The 10,375-nt window shown below is 39.7% G+C and overlaps 1 non-coding gene across 1 annotated transcript; it reads right to left on the bottom strand.

Annotated features, from left to right (window-relative positions):
• Positions 1 to 6,420: 6,420 nt before the first annotated feature.
• Positions 6,421 to 6,527, bottom strand: LOC111893387 (small nucleolar RNA R71). Its single transcript, XR_002850866.2, has one exon. It is a non-coding gene; the product is annotated as a small nucleolar RNA R71 (small nucleolar RNA).
• Between the last annotated feature and the right edge of the window lie 3,848 nt (positions 6,528 to 10,375).

A 10,375-nucleotide genomic window follows, 5' to 3' on the forward strand; every position in this document is an offset into this window, starting at 1 on the left:
ACTCTCATTTCAGAATAACTTGTATTCTCAGGGAACCAGTAGACATGTACACCAGCATAGGTTTTGAGAAGACAGAGCATGTTCAAGACTCGTCTTTTATTTTGCTATAAATTTTGGTGTCATACAACTATACAAAGAACACACATGTATTAACTATATTATTAATGCAACGAATGTTGTTGCTTGTTTTACTATTGTGCATTGTTATGATACTGTACATGACGTCCTCCACCCCCAAATGTTTCCGCCATCTCGGTTTGGGGTGTGACAAATTCCAATGGCCCAAAACATGGGTCCCGATAAGTCCAAATCAACAATTCCAAAATTAGTGTTTTCTAAACCCTAGTTAGGGTTTTCAACCCAATCACAACCCAATTAGGCCTAATAGCTATGTCTTTGGATCAATTACGGTTTCATTAGGCCCACTAGGGTTTTGTAACATCCCAAGTTCAGAAGCAAGAAGTTGAATGGTGCTAAGTGAAAATAAAGGAAGGGACTCGGTGAGTAGGTCTCTTGACTCGCCGAGTCGAAGCGGGTTCCTGGCACGGGGTTAAGTGGCTTGACTCGGCGAGTCGACGGCTGGACTCGACGAGTCAGTGTTGGTCGAGGAAAAAAAACCCTAATCTTCGAGGTTGCACCCTATTTAAAGGACTTAATGTCCTCCCCTCAGCTCCCTTAGCCCCCTTTGAGATCCAGAAACCCTAGAATCGTGAGTGAGAGCCATTGGAAGCAAATTGGAGCATTGTTAAGTGTTTTGTGAAGAGATCTTGAAGATCAAGAAGCTTGGATCAAGGAGATTTGTGGAGATTCAGATTACTCTTCAGTATGAGGTCGTTTTGGAGGTAATGAATCGTTATCCTTGGCTTTCTCCTTTCTAGATCCATCTTTCATGTAAGTTTTAGGGTTTTTTTGGAGATGATATGATGAGATCTTGGTGTATAAGTTATATCTGGAGTTGAAACTCCAAATCTAAGCTCTATTTGGATCAAAGATGCAGAAAGCCCTTTTGGTTGCTATACAAAAGACTTTTCCCAAGAGTTTAGTTCCTTTCTAGCTTGGTTTTTGGCATTATGGGGCAAGAAGCACGTAAAGGTAGCAACTTTATGTTGCTAATGGACTCTAGAGACCCAGATCTATTGTTTGGAGCAAAGGAGTAGCTCTGTGACTTGAGATTATGGGAATGCACATATGGACTCGGCGAGTCTGGGAGATGACTCGGCGAGTCGGGTAGATATCAAACTTTGAGTCGCGTAGTAACTCGGCGAGTCGCATGGGTGACTTGGCGAGTCTTATGATGATGAGCTTGGACTCGACGAGTTGGAAGAACAACTCGGCGAGTCTATTGAAGATTGTCGTGGACTCAACGAGTTTGGTCGCAGAACTTAACCTCTTTTGGTTAAAGCCTCGGATTAGTGAGTCGGTTGGCGACTCAGTGAGTTGGTTAGGATGGGACTCAGAGATCGTTGGACTCGACGAGTATTGGGGCGACTCGGCGAGTTAAGTCGTGCTATGAGAGTTTCTGAGTATGAGAACTCGGCGAGTCAACGTGTTGAATCGGCGAGTATAGTCAATCAGGATGGTTGACTTTGGCTAGGACTTTGACTTTGACCCGTTTGACCTTCAGGGGTGTTATGGTATTTAGAGTATTTATATCTTGGTCCATTGATGGCATCAGGTGTTAGAGTTTGGAGCAGTGCTTCGAGTCAGTGTTTTCGTGGTTCGATTCGGCAGTTGCAAGGTGAGTTATCCTCACTATATCGACAGGGTCTACGGCACCAAGGCCGACCCTTTATCGGATGGAAATCTGGGTATTGTTTGTTATGTTATTGTTTTGCTAGATCTGCATCCTGGTATTTAAGATGGTGTTATGTTAGTGACCTGGTTAAGGTTGGTACCCCCGTATGTAGGGTAATGTTATGCTAGTGACCGGTTAGGTCGAAATCCTGGTTAGGATGTTGATATGCTATGTGATCTGTTAGACTGTTTGTCTGGTTAAGGATTTGTTATGTGATTAATTTTTTTATGTGCACATGGTTGTTTGAAGGGGGTTGGGTTGAGGCGGGTCCTGCTTTGTGTTGTAGGTCAACATACCCAGGGCGGACCGGATATTCCGAAGGCCCAGCGAGCGGTCCGGATAGGCTGAAGGCCCCAAGAGGGCGGACCAGACGTGCCGAGGCTCGGAGAGTGGACCAGGCCGACTGAAGGCCCGGTGTGGGCGGACCAGTCATACTGTAGACTCAGAGAGTGGACCAGGTGGATTGAAGGCCCGGTGCGGGCGGACCAATCACACTGTAGACTCGATATACATGGCTAGACTCGGAGGGTGGACCAGGTGCACTGAAGACCCGGTGCGGGCGGACCAGTCACACAGTAGACCCGATGTGCATGGCTTATCTATTTGTGATATGTTATGAGTATGTTTATGTGTGGTTGGTATTTTGGGGGTAACTGTAATGCCCGGGTTTCAGGGCTAAACATTTTTGTCAATGTAATAGTCTAGGTCAACTCTTGTAACTCTTTTTGAAGTAATAAAGATGAAATATTTGAGTATTATGTGAATTATATGTGTTTATTATTTAATTATAAATGTATAATTAATAAAGAATAAAAATGAGTGTCAAAATTAAAGTGTGAGATAATCCCGATATCTCTACATAAAGTTGTAGAATATGTCTCAAGGTTTCCGTGCATATAAGGAACGCCGAAATCCGAGTTATAACGAAGAAGTTATGACCCGTCGAAGTTTCACGACAGAACCGACACGATACTGGGAAGCGTGAATAGTGAATTTACGATAGAGCGAGATTTAGCCTTAGTGATCTAAACGAAAGTCGTAGAATATGTTAAACTAAGAACATCGATAAAAAGAACGCCCAAATCTGACTTCGTATGAAGAAGTTATGAGATTTTAAACAGACCAATCTTGTCCCGGCTTGTTAAAAATATAACTTTAAAAATAAAATCAAAATTAGCCGACGGAGTCTAAACGAAAGTTGTAGAGTACGTCTTCACCTACGCGTGGATATAAAGAACGTCAAAAACGGAGTGCGTATAAACGAGTTACAAATTATAATAGCATATTTACGTATTAAAATAAAGTATAAATCATGTATACGTACACATATATATATACATATGTATATATCATTAGAAAGGTATCGACGATGCGGTCATTATAAGACTAATGTTGAGTTCTTTCGACATTAGTTTAGTACAAATATCATTAAATCCATTTATAATAGTATTATAGAGGGGTGTTTAGTTGTTTATATAACTAAAAGGTCATTAAGTAATTATGGAGGGTAGTTTTTGAAAATTCAATTAGTATAAATAAGAGCCTTGGGCTCTCATATTTCTTGTACCATTCTCTTGATTCAAGATTCTTTCTCTCCTTATCCCCCGAACATTTCGGTCCCTCGTGATTCGACTTCTCTTTCTGTAGTTTAGTATAGTAAGGTGAGCGCTGAAGCGCTGCACGAATCTTTCTTAGAAAGATTCAGCGACGAAGTTCTGCCCCTGCAGAGCCCGACTCCTAGCTAAAACCCCTTTGTAAGTAAGTTATGCTTACCTTATTTTAATATAGCTTATATTTAAAATTAGTATTGTTATTATGAACTTATAATAAATATTTAAGCTATTATTATAACTTATATAAGTGTCGTTATAATATTTTTTTTTAACTACTCGCGGTACGGGGAATCTGGTTTAAAGGGCCGCATATGGTTGTTGGATTTCAGAAGTGCTATATGCCAAAATGGTCCTGCCCTCCGGTGTTTTATGTCTGGCCCCTGTCTGTACATAGTGGTTGGAAAATATTGTTTAACGCTTATATAATAATAATAATACTAAGACTAATAGTTGGTCACGGTAAATATTAGACTAAAATTTAGCGATAATAATGCTAGGTTTCGTCGAAGGAAAATAGAATCGTTAGAAGCAAGCGCTGCCCGATTTTGGAATCATCACCTTAACAAGTGAGGGCATAGTTACTTTCAGCTTACACATAGATATGAAGTATTTTATATAAATTACGTGCTATGTGTGCATATTATCTGAATACTTGCTATCTATGCTACATGAACGTTGTTATACATGTTTTCAATGATTTAAACTGTATATGTATTTTATATCTACGAAAATGTTGGGGTAAAACATGGGTAGATGCAATAGGTGATGTGTGATAAAATGATGAGAGGCCTTGATATTGCCACATTTACACTTATTTTTAGGCAGTATATAAGTATATTTTTATTAATAAATTGATAATATGTTTAGAATAAAGATACTTATGAGTTTAAATTGTTATTTTCAGTAAATACAAAGGATTTTCGAAGAAAGGGACCAAAGGTGACAAAATGGGGAACATGGGAGGCTTGGAAGACAAGAAAATAATAAATTCACGATAAGAGCTAATTCCACGACGTGGAGATGAAGCCCACGACGTGGCATGGGTGTTCAGAAGATAAGCATCGCGACGCGGAGGATTTCCTTGAAGGATACGGATTGCTTGAAGCCCACGACGTGGCGCGATTTTTTAAGCATTATATAAGTTCTGATGATTATTACGAAAAGGGAGACTTTTGGCAGAAGAGAAAGAGTTCCAGAAGACGAATAAGAACGAAAGAAAGGCTCTGGAAGAGGGTTTTCAACACCAAAAGAAGTAAAGGTTTATTTTTAGAACATGTCTTTCATTAGTTTTAGCTGTGTTAGTTTAATTACTATAATGAGCAGCTGAATCTAGCTACTCTTGTTTAGCTAGATGAAGCTTTGAACTTATGAATAGTTATATGATTATGGATTAAGCTTAGTTGGTGAAAATTTGCTTGTGTTTGATTTGTATGACCTAGCATGTTAATATTTGTTTATCTAATTGTTTAATTACATGTTCTGTGTAGCTTAGTGACCATTAAACTGCATGAACCTGTTTACCTAATAATTTAGTGAACATTGAATTGTTAGAGCTAGGATTGACCAATCTTAGTTAATAATTAGAATAAATAAAGTTTAGCTGTGCTAGAGAACGAGAATTGTGATCATAATTGCGTTTACACAACAAATCTTATATAGCATATTTTCAACTATAATTGGTTCTGTGTTTAATTATGTGTGAACATACATGGTTTGACATGAATTAGTTAAATATTGGTAAGATAGAACTAAATTACTAATATAATTAAAAAACCAACTTAGTAATCCGTAATTGTTAGCTAGCCATAAGGGAAAAGTGGATTCAATCTAAACAAGAGTGCGTGTTTTTACTTATTGAATTGGATTTAAGTTCATCTGATCTTGTAAAATCAGATAAAACCATTTATTAAAATTGTTAATAAATTAGGTTAATTTAATAGTAAGTAAATTAACTAGAACACCGTTCCCTGTGATCGACACCCGACTTACCTAAGCTATACTGTAATCTGACTAGGTACACTGCCTATAAGTGCATAGATAGTCTAAGTTTGTTAGGTTATAAATATTAAAATTAGTGGGTACTTTTGTGCACATCAAGTTTTTGGCGCCGTTGCCGGGGAACGGCGTAGTTTGTAGTTTAATTATTTGCATTAAATTAATCGATCCTTTTTGTGGAATCACAGCCACAAAAAGTTAATTTTTCAGCAAAAATAAATTTTTTTTTTTTTTACAGAGTCCACGACGTGGCCATATACTTGCCACGACGTGGACAGGCAAAATTTTTAAAAATTTTTATTTGGTAGTTAGTTTTTCTTATTTTAGTTCAGTTTTACGTTTTAGTTTAGCAAGTTGCAGGAGTTCATGACCAGAAGCTCAAACACACACTTGGTGCCACCACTGGAAGACCCCGAATCTGCACTTCACAAGAAAACGACGCCCTTGCAAGAATTGAAGTCAGCCTTTTTTAGGAAGTCAGGAAAGAAGACAGGAGAGTCCAGCTCATCAGCGAAGCACAAGAGCAATTTTGAGCATTTGGAACACACACCCGTGCAAACCGAGTCCGAAAGCGATACCGAGCCAGAATTTGAAGAACACACAAGTGAACCCGAGAACGAGCCAAGGAACGAGATGGCAGCGATTGAAGAAATGTCCATGGGAGCATACAAAAAGCGGATTCGAGATGACATGGGTCCTGGGTTAGTCCAACCCGCAATTCCTGCCACTGCCGCATTCGAACTAAAGGGACACATATTGACAGCACTGAAGGACATCCCATTTTTCGGGAAGGATCATGAGGATGCTTTTAAGCATCTAGACGAAGTCAACGACATTGCTGATTACTTCAATGTCCCAAATGTCACAAGAAATACAGTCTTGCTTAGGATGCTTCCTATCACTTTCAAAGGAGCTGCTAAGGAGTGGTTAAAAGCACTCCCACCAGGTACAATCACCACTTGGGCTCAAATGCGTGAGCAATTCCTGGACCAGTTCTGCCCGCCATCCAAGATAGCCAAACTCAAGAAGGCGATAGCCAACTTTGAGCAACAACCGGGGGAGTCACTATACGAAGCATGGGAGCGGTACAAGGGCCTACTCAGAAATTGCCCTCAACATGACCTAAATGTGCAGCAAGAGATGTCAATCTTTTATGATGGGGTCAATGTAATGACAAGACAACTCCTTGATTCTCAAGGACCGTTGACAAAGAAAAATCCAAGGGAGGTCAAGGAGCTCATCGAAGAATTCGCGAAACACTCTCGCGAGTACCATAACCCGAGGCAAGACGGAAGTAAAGGCGGTGGAGGGACCCAAACTGAAGAAATTGCAGCTGTCATGGCAATGCTAAATAACATGGATCGCCGGATAACACAAATGGACCAGTCGATACATGCCATAAGAGTGGGGTGCGAGCGATGCAGTGGTCCACACTTGACCAAGGACTGCAATATGGATGAGTATGGGAACAGAAAAGCTCAAGTGTGCTACTCTAGTGGGGATAAGTTTGATGACGACTGGAGGAAACCAAAGAAGGAGTGGCTGCCCTATGAAGAGTATAAAAAGCAAAAAGAAGAGAAGTATAGGCAGACAGGTCGAGGCTTTTACCAAAAGGAGCAGCCACCAACCGAGAAGAAACCCGACCTAGAGACCATTTTGATGAAGTTTATGGAGGCTTCGGAAAAAAGACATGATGCCACGGATTCCGCTATCATGGAACAACAAACCTTGATGAAGAACCAGCAAGCCTCCATCCACAACCTTGAAGTACAACTTGGTCAACTAGCCACTTTAGTCCATGAAAAATTGTCCCCGAAGAATCCCGAAGTAAAAGCCCAATCTCACGTAATGGCCATCGATACTGAAGAAGATACAATATCCGAGTTCCTGGAGGCGTTGGAAGAACAACCGCAGCAGCCCAAGAAATCAAGGATCGAAAATGGAAAGAACGCTGAACCAGGCTCGCCACGACGTGGCACGCCTCTGGCCACGACGTGGCGCAAGTCTGAGCAAAAATCTGTTGAGCCTATTCCAGATTATCATCCACCTATGCCATTTCCCACCCGTGCAGCACTTAGTCAACTGGAGAAGGAACATTTAGAGTTTGTGAAGCATGTGAAAGGGATTCCAATTAATACTCCCTTTGTTGAGTCCTTATCCAAAGCTTCCGAGAACCAGAAATTACTGCAAGACTTGATAGATACGCGAAGGCAATTAAAAAAACAGTCTACAGTGATTCTAAGTGAGCAAATTTCAAAAGTTGTGTTGGGAGAAACACCAGAAAAGATGGGGGATCCTGGACGCCTCACTCTTCCATGCGAGTTTGGGAATAAAATGAAGGTTAATGCTTTAGCCGATTCCGGGGCTAGCATTAATCTAATGCCTTTTTCATATTATCAAAAATTGGAGATTCAGAAGATGAAGGCTACAAAGATGAAGATTCACATGGCGAACCGTTCGGTGACACAACCCCGAGGCATAGTGGAGGATATTTTGGTGAAAATCGGAAAATTTGTTTCTCCAATAGATTTTGTAGTCTTGGACATGAAAGAAGACACGGATGTTCCGATAATCCTTGGTCGGCCATTTCTTAACACTGCTGGTGCCCTGGTTGATATCCGCGAGTCCAAGCTCACTTTGAGGGTTGGAGATGAACAAGAAGTCTTCGGGATAAGAAATGATTTTCAAGAAGATAAAGAAGAAGTGTTCACGATTAATGAGGAGAATGAACTAGAAGAGTTGGAAAAGCTTATGGAAGAAGAGATAAAGGTAGTTCATCAAGCCAAGAGGACAAAACCCAGGGCATCTGTTCCGTATTTGATTGAAGTCATAGCTTACAAGAACCCACCTTCTTGGGTGAGCGAAGAGGACGAGGAAATGACAAGTGATGAAGAGGAAGTCACTTCAAAAGAAACAAGGCCGGAGGTGAAAGAAGAGGGGAACGTTATGGAGAGCAAGGAACACACAAAGGGCACAAAACGAAAGTATGAAGAAGAGGGAAAAACTAAAAAAGAAAATTCAAAGAAGGCGTATAAAAGGAGAGTTCAAGCTTATAAACGGCGGTTCAAGGAACAAAAGATCTTGGTGGTAGACTCTTCCGAAGAGTCAACATAGAAGGCACGGAGTCCAGCTCAAGACTCCAAGAAAAAGAAGCGCTTCTCGGGAGGCAACCCGAGTTTGGTTTGCAATTTTTTTTCTTTTTATTTCTTTTGTTCTGTTTTTGAGTATTTTTTTTTTATGTTAACTTTAGTGTGTGATGTAAAACTTTATTAAGACTATTATGTTACTTTATTTTTCTTTTGGGTTGATCTCATTTTTCAGATTAGCGTTGGAATTCTAAGGAGCATAGAAGGTTAACTTTCGAGTCATGTTTGTCTAGTCAAAGAAGCTAAGAGTCGTGAGTCGGAACCACAATTCAAGATAAGTGTGGGGTCTATTAGGAGAGAGGTTATAGTTGGGAAATATATTTGCATAGAAGCGTCGGCAACCAGTTAGTCATTGGTCAAAGCTGCTAGAGTAAATAAAGCAAACAACTCATTTTCTGCTGAGATTCAGTTTCCACGACGTGGACTCCTTGTGCCACGTCGTGGCGCTCTTGCAATTTTTGGTAGTTTAGTTTTTTTGGTGTTTGCGGTGTCAACCCATATCACGATGAGATCCAGTTTATCATTGCCACATTTTTCCTTACAAATACATACTTTGACGAATTGAAGTTTCGAGTTCGGTTCATGGTTTATTTACGTATTCAACCAGTTTTCCACCGGGTTTTCGATTTTTGGAAGTCCAATTGTACTTTGTCCACGCTTTTGGAGATGCTCACGCCACTATCCCAGGGGAGTCTGTTCCTTTTTCTCCCTTGTCTTTAATTTTGATTTGTTTTATACATACAATGAGGGCATTGTATGAAATAAGTGTGGGGTAGGGGTAGAAACAGTAAATTGCTAGTAAATTGCCAGAAAATTTGGAAAATTGAAATTAATTGAATCTAGTACTAATAATTTGAGCTATAATTGCTAGTATTATGCAGGATGATCCGATGAAAGTTCAAATGTTTAGTTGAGCCAATACACGTTATAGTGCATTTGTGGCTTCCCTTATTTTAGTGAAATCATGGAACAAAAACACAACCCCGCTTGGTTTGAGGAATGCAATAGGTTTAGCAGCCTAAACCTGAAATGTATCCAGGAAAATTATTATCATTAACCAATAAAGGTTGAGGTTGAGCGCCTCTGCTTAAGCATGTAGGGTTTTGAGTGAAGAAAAAAAAAAAGTGAGTTACATGTGAAAAAAAAAAAAAGAGAAAAGAGAATTACGAAAAAAGTTTGAAGAATTTTGGAGCACATAAAGTAAAGATCAAAAGATCAAAATGCCAAAGAAATGAAGAATTCAAATAAAGCTCCACAGTGGTATCGAAAAATTGTAATTCTAGTTTATGTACGCTTAGGTTGCTCAACTAAAAATACCTTGAGGTTGGGAGGTTTTCTGCGGATGGATTCGGAGGGTTGCATAAAATGAGCATTGTTCGGAAAAAGTGGGTGAGTGTTTATGAAGATTGTGAGTATTTAAAGTATGGGGGGGTACTTTAGGAGAATTTTAGACACAAATGCATGCGTTGAGGTTTTGGCATAATGGCTGAACTAGAATCGGATTGTTCTGTGTAGTTTTAGTAATTAAGAATTAAGTTGAAATTTGCTTGAGGGCAAGCAAAACCTAAGTGTGGGGTATTTTGATATTGCCACATTTACACTTATTTTTAGGCAGTATTTAAGTACATTTTTATTAATAAATTGATAATATGTTTAGAATAAAGATACTTATGAGTTTAAATTGTTATTTTCAGTCAATACAAAGGATTTTCGAAGAAAGGGACCAAAGGTGACAAAATGGGGAACATGGGAGGCTTGGAAGACAAGAAAATAATAAATTCACGATAAGAGCTAATTCCACGACGTGGAGATGAAGCCCACGACGT

The sequence above is a fragment of the Lactuca sativa genome, chromosome 4, assembly GCF_002870075.4.
Source record: "Lactuca sativa cultivar Salinas chromosome 4, Lsat_Salinas_v11, whole genome shotgun sequence".
In the NCBI taxonomy this organism is placed as follows: Eukaryota; Viridiplantae; Streptophyta; class Magnoliopsida; order Asterales; family Asteraceae; genus Lactuca; species Lactuca sativa.